This window comes from Meriones unguiculatus, chromosome 2, assembly GCF_030254825.1.
Source record: "Meriones unguiculatus strain TT.TT164.6M chromosome 2, Bangor_MerUng_6.1, whole genome shotgun sequence".
NCBI classification, from domain to species: Eukaryota; Metazoa; Chordata; class Mammalia; order Rodentia; family Muridae; genus Meriones; species Meriones unguiculatus.
Window position 1 is genome coordinate 55,565,593 of NC_083350.1, and position 9,901 is coordinate 55,575,493.

Here is a 9,901-nt window from a genome sequence, read left to right on the forward strand (position 1 = left end):
AGGATTGCCATGACGAAACACCAATACCAAAAAGCAAGTGGTTTTTTGTTTTTGTTGTGGTGGTTGTTTTTGACTTACACCTACCCACTGCTGTTCATCATCACAGGAAGTCAGGATGGAACTCAAACAGGGCAGGAACTGATTCGGAGGCCCTGGAGGAGTGCCTGCTTTCTGATAGAACCCAGGGCCACCAGCCCAGGGATGACACCACCCACAATGGGCTGGGCCCTCCCCCGTCAGTCACTAATTAAGAAAATGCCTTACTGTCCAATTTTATAGAGGTATTTTCTCAATTTAGGGTCCCTCCTTTCAGATAACTGGTTTGTACGTCAAGACCAGACAGCACACTGAGGTGCCTCTTAGCATATCAAATGAGATGCTGGCCTCCCAGCTCTCAGTGAGTTCCTGTTACAGAGTCCTTCCCTCACCCCTTACCCTGCACCTAAGAGGATTGCTTCCCTTCCCTTCCTCCAGCTTCTGATTCCTATATATCGCAGCCATTTTGGCACTCTCTTGGGTCCCATGTGCTGTCTTTGCTCGTGGCTCTGCTCTTGGCCTTTGGTTCTTCCTCCCCCGCTTTCCCTTCTGTCCTCTTACTCTCTTGCTCTCCCCACTGCCTCTCTTCTCATGTCCCAGTCTATTCTGCTAGCCATGTTCAGTCTGGAATCTTTCAGATGCCCTGGCTGTGCTCTCCCTCCTATCTACAATAAAACCTTCTCTTCAACCATACCTAGGAACAGCCGTGTCCTCGTTTCCCTTCACATTATGCATACAGTTTATACATCCAGCATTTATGAGCAAAGCCAGTTGACAGTTTTGGGGAGAGGGCTTATTTTGAGATGGGTTCCTGTGTATCCTTCAGCTGGCCTCCACCCCTCTAAATAGTCAAGGATGAACTTGAACTTCTGATGCTCCTTCCTTTACCTCTTGGGTGTTAAGATTACAGGGGTGTGCCACCAGGCCAAGCTCAGGAAGTGCTGAGAATCGTCAGGGCTCTGGGCATGTGAGACAGGCACTCTACAGACTGTGATACTTTGCCAGCTTCTGAATGATGTCTTTCCAACAAATCTGACAGCCCTTGTGAGTGGCACTGTTCACTGTCAGACAAGGCAGAACCAAGCAAAGGGCTGGGTAGAGATGCAGCAAGCTCAGGATAGTTATCAGAACAGGGAGATGATACTGTGTTGCCATGCTGTGGAAAACAACCAGCCAGTAAGTTATAAATAAGCTGTGGGCCAGAATGCCAACCTCCTTTCCTCTTGCTGGCCCCACTCTCTGGACCAAGAACAGGACTCCATTCAGAAGTGCTGCCCAGTAAATATTTGTCGAAAGCAAGTTGTTTTAAACCTTTAGCACAGTTTCAGTTTCCTGTGCTGGCGACCTATGTTTATGCTGAACAGCTCACTCTGGGCCTGCAAAGAAATTCAAATCCTGAACACTTGTGAATTGAATTTGTGTAAGTAGCAAAGACATCTAAGTCTCAACATCTAGCTCCCTAAAAAAGCAATTTGTATTTGCTGCTTTATTTTTTATCTTAAATGTTATGTGCGTGTATCTGAGTGTATGTATATGAACCATTTAGAAGCCTTTGGAGCTTGAAATGTCTAATCCCCTGAAACTAGGAAAATTTGACTATTTGAGACAAGGTCTCACTCTGTAGCCCAGACTGACCTGAGACTCACTGTATAGCTCAGGTTGTCCACAATCCCAAGTAACCTACCGCCTCAGCCTCCCAGATGTTAAAATTACAGGAGTGAGCCACCATGACTAGCTGGACATTTTAACTACTGTGGCTAACCTAAATAACGGATTCCCATGGCAACTGGTGGCAGAGATTTGCTTTGTCATTTCTTTATTTTATTTGTGGTTTGATTAAGTCATTTTATGAAGACTGTTTCTTCTAAAGGAGACAGCCTTGGAAGGCAGTGTTGTGTTCCTCCTTAAGCCTGGCTACATAGAGTTTACTCAAAGTCTAAGCTATTTACTGGTAAAAAAAAAAAAAAAAAAAAAGTTGCATGTAAGACCTCTTGTGCAGCTTGGGCAGATTTGTGTGTGCATATGTGACCACGTGTGTTCTTTTGAAGCAGAGGCCAACCTGCTGTTGTTCCACGGAAACCATCTACCTTTGCTTTTATTGCTGCTGTTGTTTTTAGGAGGGGTCTCTTGCTTGCCTGTAACTCACCAAGTGCTCTAGTCTGGCTGGCCCACAAGCCCAGGGATCTGCCTATCTGTCTCTTTGGTACTGGGGTTACAGCTGTACATCACAATGCCGAGCTTTTTTGTTTGTTTGTTTTTTTCTCTCCTGGGTTCTGGGGATCAAACTCGGGTCTTCATGATTACAAGACAAGCATTCTACTGAATAAGCCATCTCCCCAGACCCCCAAAGTAAGTTGTTTTTCATTTGTTTGTTTGTGTATATATAAGATGTTTTTTTAAAAATGTTTTTTTTTTTACCCTGTACTGCTGATACACATATAATAGCTTGAGTGCTGCAACTATGGCTTTATTCTGTTTTGTTTTGTCTCCCTTATGTTCAACTATAGCTAAATACCAGACTTCCTCATTTTGATCGCTTCTCATAATGTTGCCTTGGGCATGCACGTGGTCTTCCAGGCCCTTAGGGATACTTGTGATTTTATTTTAAAGTCTGGTTTCCTTAAAGTTCTTTGGCACTGGAGTATCTTATTGTTTAGGGAATGTTTGGTCAGAGATTGTGGGTCTCTGGGTATTATGGTTATCAGCTTGACTAAATCTGGAATCAACTAACAGGCAAGCTGCTAGACGTTCCTGTGAGGGATTTTTCTTCTCCCATTAAGGCAGAAGTCTCACCCTAACTGTAGATGGCACCTTCTGGTGGCAGCCCAGATAAAGGGATGTGGAAGAAGGAAACCCTGCTTTTCCTTGCCTGCTCTCTCTCTCTTGGTAAAGTTCATCTACCCTGCTTTCACTGATTTCTTCGCTGCTACTAAAAGCAGCTTCTTTGGTCTCCTGGTGCAGGCTGAAGAGCAGCAGCCGTCAGGGAGCCTCCAGGTCTGGAGAACACCAGGTTGGGACGGCTGAGGCATCTGCTTTGGGGACTGAGCAACCGCAGGAGCAAGTCACCCCTCTATTAGTTCTATTCTTATAGAGAACCCCGACTAATACAGACTACTGTGGCCCCAAGAGTGGGTTTTAAAAAGAGAGAATTGTAAGGATGACTTGATGGTATCTGGAGCTAGGTCTCCAGCTCAACAGAAGATTCCTAAAGATTCTCCTGGTATCATGCAGGGCACTGAAAGCCCGTGGTGCAAACCCTTTAAATCACTATGCAAGATAAATGCGTTAGATACTCCTGGTTCATCTCTTGTGAGGAGCAAAGAATTTGCGGATCTGCATTTAAAACTTTTGACTGGGGCTAAAGAGATGGCTCAGTGGTTAAGAGTACTGTCTGCTCTTCCAGAGGTCCCGAGTTCAATTCCCAGCTCGCACATGATGGCTCCCAACCATCTATAATGTGATCTGATGCCCTCTTCTGGCCTGCAGGTGTATGTGCAGATAGAGCACACACATACATATACATATACATATACATATACATATACATATACATATACATATATAAACATTTTTTAAAAATCTTATGACCATTTGTGGGAAAGCGAAGAATAATGTCGACTAGTTATTTCTATTATCTCTGGATAAAGTGAAAAAGGAAATAATATGTTCAGTGATTAAAAATAAGTAAATAACTGGCTCCGTCCGTCGCTCTGGAAAAGAATCTTTTCTCCTCCAGCAGCCACAGTGTTCACGTTGCCAAAAAGCAAACGAAAACTAAAACCCTCACCATACAATTATCCAACTTAAACAAAACTGCAGTCCAGCCTTGGAGGGTGTCAGCAGCTAAACTGAGGGTACCGCTTACTAAAGAACGGGACCCTTGAACTTGTGTGGGAGAACTCTGAGGGGGCTGGGGCTCCTGAACTCTCAGTCTGATGGGTTCATTTTGGCTGAGGAAATCATCTTGATTAGAAGAAATGTGATTGCTTAGCGATTTTCGAGCTTGTCAATGTAACAACCACAGCACTTCTCTTAAAGGGATGAAGAGAGAATTTATTCTGGAGCCATTGTGACTGACCATGGCCAGGGAACACAGATTTCTGTTGCACCAATTTTCCATGTTCCAATGTGGAAGCAATTTCACATATTTTTGTTTTGTTTTTGTTTTTAAATAGTATTACAGAATAATGAAAGTCATAAGTCATAAATCAAGGCAACTTTAAAATACATTGGTGGGTACACCAGAGAGGTGGGCACAAGATGTGGGGAGCTAGTCTCTAGGCCCAAGATGTGAGCTGACGAATTCTTAGCTCATGGATTGATGGAAGCCAGTGATCTGCTAATAGCTTCTAAGAGGTTTTAACTTAGCACAAGGAGGTAGTGCAGATACAGAGTGAGGCAAGGAATATAACTCTTCCAGAAGGTTAAAACTAGCCCAAGGTAAATTAGCCACTGAATCTAAAAAATTCCAGTTTCTCATAGGTACTGAAACCCAGTCATTCCATCAGTCTCTGCAGATATGATGCTTTCTAAGAGTTATTTTTCATTTTGTTTTTGTTTTCACAGTCAGTCATAGCTTTACACATACATATATATACACACACACACATGAGTTTTCTGTTTGCATGTATGCCTGCATGCCAAAAGACAGCATCAGATCCCATTATAGATGGTTGTGAGCCACCTTGTGGTTGCTGGGACTTGAACTCAGGATTGCTGGAAGACCAAGCCAGTGCTCTCAACCACTGAGCCATCTCTCCAGCCCTATCAGCCATAACTCCTTTTCAGGAATTTTCTCATTCACAGGCTGTAGCCAAGGGACTTGAAAAGAGCATGACTGAAAACTTGGTAAGAAAGACATTGAGGAAAGAAGTTTTTCCAGTGTGTCTCTCCAAACTGACAAAGGCTGTGAAGATACATGTGTCTCATACAGATGTTCATCCGAAGGTCACTTCTGCAGAGGAAGAGTTCAGTAATCAAGGAGTTAGGACGACCCACTTGATGAAGAGTCAGCTTCTCAGTTACCTTTCTATTACCGCGACAAAACACCATGACCGACTTATATAAGAAAGACTGGAGTCCATGAGCACTGGGCTGGGAACAAGGCAGCGGGCAGCAGGTGTAGTGCTGGAGCAGGAGCTGAGCGCTTGCATCTGATCCACAGGCAGAATGCAGAGAGCACCAGCTTGAAGCCCACCTGCAGTGACGCACCTCCCCCAACAAGGGCACGCCTTCTAACCCTCACCAAATAGTTCTAGCAACTGGGGACCAAGCCTTTAGACAGCCAGGTTCAGGGTCATTCTCAGTCAAACGACCACAGCTTCTTTCTCAGGCCGTCCTTGTCCTTGCCCAATAGACCCATGAACAAAGTGGCCATGGGGGCAGAGGTGGAAGCTATGCATGCATCCAAAAACATAGACTCCCGCTCACCCTGGCTAACCTAGCTAGGGCTCCTGCTGAGTGCCAGATCTGCCAACAGCAGAGGTGAACAGTGAGCCCTCTGTAAGGCACTGGGGGACAGCTACAGGGATGTAGGGAGACAGGGAAAGAAAGAACGGGCTCCCCAGGGTGACAGCTTCTCTTCTCAGAAGCCATTTCAAGAAGAGACAGTAGGAAGGTGCAGCATGTGGTAGGAACATAAGCAAAACCGTTCTGTGACACTTAAAAAAAAACATCTTGTGTCACTTGGCATAATGTAATGCCTGTAAGAAGCTTGCCACCAGCAGCTTCAGTAAAAGCTCGGCGTCAGAAGCAAGTTGTGACGTGGTAATGGACTGACAACATGGCCGCTCAGATACAGCTAAGCCCAAGACAGCCCTTCCTGTGCTAATGAACTAACTCCAAGGTAGCACCGATTTGCTGGTGAACTAGCCCCAAGCTGTGAACGCTGATAAGGCGAAGCTACCGCCCAATGATACGACGAAAATTGGACCTTTGGGAAAGGTCTCCAGGATCGCTATGCCACGCCCTTGAGACACAGCTTTTTAGCCTCCATGTTGCTGCCCATCGGCGAGAAGCCTTGAGATTGGCCTCTGTGTGTGGTGGCCTGGCTTCAGTGACTGTTGAATTTGCACCATCGCTGGACTCACCCACGCCCACTTGTCAGTGTTAGCTGCTGGCCGACACTCTCAGGGACCTCCTGGGCCTCCATTGGTGCCATCCCCACAGCCTGCCACAGCTGAAGGACTTCATGGCGGATGTGGTTTGGGCCTGCGAGCTTCTGAAGCATCGTCACCAGAAAAGATTACCCAGTGGAACCCTGCGGCAGCATTTCTGTCCCAACAGCTGTTCCCCACTTGGTGAGGTGCGGTTTAACATTTATATTAGTATATAAAGTATTATATATTTTATATTTATATTTAAGGTATTATATTTTATATATGGAATTATATTAATTTCATTAATATAATATTGTGACTACAAGTATTATATATGTGTTATTATAGCTTATCAGTGTTATAAGGAATGTTTGAGTGAATAAATTGAGCGTAGTCAAAAGACAGATCTCACGTGGACATCCTAATCGCTCAGTACCTCACAGCCCACAGGCCGCACTCTACAACAGGACTGTTAACAGGACCAATATACGAAAGGGGAGGACAGGGTGCCCTATAAAACACCCAATCCAGAGGCCTGTTAGCAAACTCCCGGCCCTGGAACCCTTCCCATCCTTCCCATTCCAAAGGGAGCTGTTTGCTTGCTTCAGTAAAACACAGCTTTCGCTTTCTCTGTGTCTCAGTTCTCGCTCTTTCCTAGACATGCAATTCTCTGTCCTACAAGACAAAGTCAGTGATCCCCTAGGTGAACACCAGCACTCCAATTACAGGACCATCTGCCAGAGTGACCAAGCAGGGACCCCATGGTAAGTTCACCCCATTTTTCCATTTCCACCCTGGAAGGGTATCACTTTGCCCTTCCTTGAATAGATGCTTATTCTGGTTATGAATCCGCCTTTCCTTCACTACCACACATATAGTATTCTACACAACACTGCTTCTGACCAGGGAGCAATAAGGCCCAAGAAGTACAGCAGTGGGCCCAGTTCATGGAATTGACTGGTTTTATCATTTTATCATGTCCCTGCCATCCTGAAGAATCTGGCTTGATAGACCTATGGGAAAAATTATTTTAAATTTATTTTATTTTATGTGTTTGGTGTGAGCATGTCAGATCCTCACAGTTGTGAGTCGACAGAGAATTGAACCCAGGTCCTCTGGAAGATGTGCTCTTAACCACTAAGCCATCTTTCCAGGCTCAGAAAAATCTTTTAAAAACACAGTACAGCAACAATTATGTGGCAATAGCCTACATGGCTGGGGCAGGGTTCTCCAGAGTCTGTATATGGTAGATGGTACTGATTTTCATATAGGCAAGATGCATGGGTCCAGGGATCAAAGGAAACCAGAATAGTTCCTCTCTTACTGTCATGACTAGAAGTCCACTAGCAGAACTTGTCTTTCTTGTTTTCGTGACTTTGTGTTCTGCGAGCCAAAAGTTATGCTCCAGAAGGACAGTGTGCTTCTGGCACGAGGCACAGCAAATGCTCCATTAAACTGGAAGCTAAGACTCCTCCTCTTTCTGGCCACTTGGGCTCCTCATACCATTGGACCAGTAGTCTAAAAAGGAACAACAGGACATATGATTGACCCAGACTTCAAGGAAAAACTGGATGCGTCTCCACAATGGAGGTAAGAAATGCAGATGACTGAAATGCAGAAAATCCTTTAGGATGTCTCTTGGTGTTACCATGTCAATGAAAAAAATCCAATCACCCAATCCAGGTTGGCTGTTTAGTGGCCTAGAGCCATCAGGAATGAAGGTGCTGGTCACCCCTTCTTACAAAGAACCAAAATCTGCTGAGATGCCAGCTGAGGGTAGGTGAAATGCAGAATGGGAAGTGGAATGAGCTAGGTAAAGCCACACACGGGATCAGTTACAGTAATGAGGGCTCTAATTGACATAAGGGTTTTTGTCTATGTCTTAGTTTGAGTTTCTATTGCTGTGATAAAAGCACCATGACCAAAAGCATCTTGTAGAGGAAAGGGTTTGTTTTTTCTCGTAGTTTATAATCCACCATCCGGAGGAGTCAGGGAAGGAACTCAAGGCAAGAACCTGGAGACAGGAATCGATGCAGAGACTGTGGAGGTGTGCTGCTTTCTGGCTTGCTCCTTATGGCTTTCTTTCTTTTTTTTATTTTTTATTTTATTTTATTTTATTTTTTATGGCTTGTTTTCTTATACCATCCACAGCTGCCTGCACAGGGGTGGCACGGTCCTATGTGATCTGGGGCCACCCACATCAACTATTAATTAGGAAAAATGCCTGCACAGCCTTGCCCACTGGTCAATTTTGTGGGGACATTTTCTCAACTGAGGTTGCCTCTTCTCGTGAGACTTTAGCTTATGTCTCAAGTTTACAAAACACTAGCCAGCACAGTCCTGTTCTGCTCAGAATGTGTTTGTGAAGACACCCCCTGCCACACACACACACACACACACAGTAAACAGATATTGGTGTTTTCTTTCCTTTATTTGTTTATAAGGTTGCACAACACTGACTGAAATAATATCAGTGGTTAAGTGTTGCAAATCTGTATTATCAAATTTAAGTTATGTGACAATGAAAGACTAAACATTCTTGGGAAGAAATAATATGTTTGAGGTTGTACATGAGGCCATCATATCATGTTAGGAAGAATTATGACCTTATTATGCATTGCATTTGGAAATAGAGCATGATATGAGGAGAAGTGGCCAGGTGTCAAGTTGACGAGAGGCAGACATGTGATGGATAATCATGGTTGTCAATTTAACTGGATCGGAAACCAACCAGAAGGCAAGCTGCTGGACTCCTGGGAGGGTTTGATGGATAATCATGGTTGTCAATTTAACTGGATCGGAAACCAACCAGAAGGCAAGCTGCTGGACTCCTGGGAGGGATTTTTCTCGGTCAGATTATTTGAAGCAGAAAGGCCCACCCTGTGTGTGGGTGCAGCCTTCTGGTGGCAGCCCTGATAAAGTAAGCTCTGAAGAAGTAAGCTCTGCTTTCTCCTGCTTCCCTCCACTCTCCACACGCTCAGCTCTGCTGCTGCTGCTGCGTCCTCCCCTCATATCAGAGCAGGCTTCTTCAGGGGGAGGCAGCCAGCCAGCCTCTTGGACTCCGCCTCTCTGGTGTGAAGCAGCTGCTGTTGGCTACCTAGACCATATCATGTAATTCGGTCTAATAAACACCTTCTTACTACATATCCATTCTTTCCTCTAGACAACCCTGGTGCACTGAAAAATGGTTCCAGTGCTGAGACATCTTGTGATTTCTCCTGTGTCGGTCGAGCCCAGTATTTATGCATAGACCTCCAACCTCCCAGGGGCTCTTTCCAGGCTGTCTCCTTTTCTTTGTTGTATTTCTATGTGCTTTGTCATTTTTCTTGTTGCTGTCATGGAGCCACTCAGTTCTCTCTTTGTGTTTGTGCTTGTACATACATGTGGATACATGTGTGACTGTGTGTGAGGGTCAGAAAACAATCTCAGGTATTGATCCTTAGGTACCGTTCACCATCTTTTTCTTCTCTTTTCTTACTTTCCTTTTTGAGACATGTTGTCTATTGCCCTGGTACTTGCCTAATCGTATAAGCTAGCTGACTAGCAAACCTCAGGGATCTACTGTTTCTGTTTCCTCAGCGCTGGTACTATAAACACATGCCACCACATCTGGCTTGTACATGGGTTTTGGGGACAGAATTCAGGTCCTTGCACTTCCAAAGCAAACATTTTACAACAGAACTACTTTCCTAGCTCCCTTTAATCTCTTATTAAAACAAACAAACAAAGTCCTCCATTATCACTAACACTTTTAGGAATGGAATTTT

The 9,901-nt window shown here is 44.7% G+C and overlaps 1 long non-coding RNA gene across 2 annotated transcripts; it reads left to right on the forward strand.

The window, feature by feature from the left end:
• Positions 1–2,693: 2,693 nt before the first annotated feature.
• On the forward strand, positions 2,694–9,278 carry LOC132652357 (uncharacterized). 2 transcript variants are annotated; one of them, XR_009589867.1, is made up of 6 exons: positions 2,694–6,340; positions 6,793–6,898; positions 7,652–7,724; positions 7,818–7,910; positions 8,099–8,181; positions 8,768–9,278. It is a non-coding gene; the product is annotated as an uncharacterized LOC132652357 (long non-coding RNA). The 2 variants fall into 2 exon arrangements; XR_009589865.1 differs by having other exon boundaries at positions 6,793–7,724.
• The last annotated feature ends 623 nt before the right edge of the window (positions 9,279–9,901 follow it).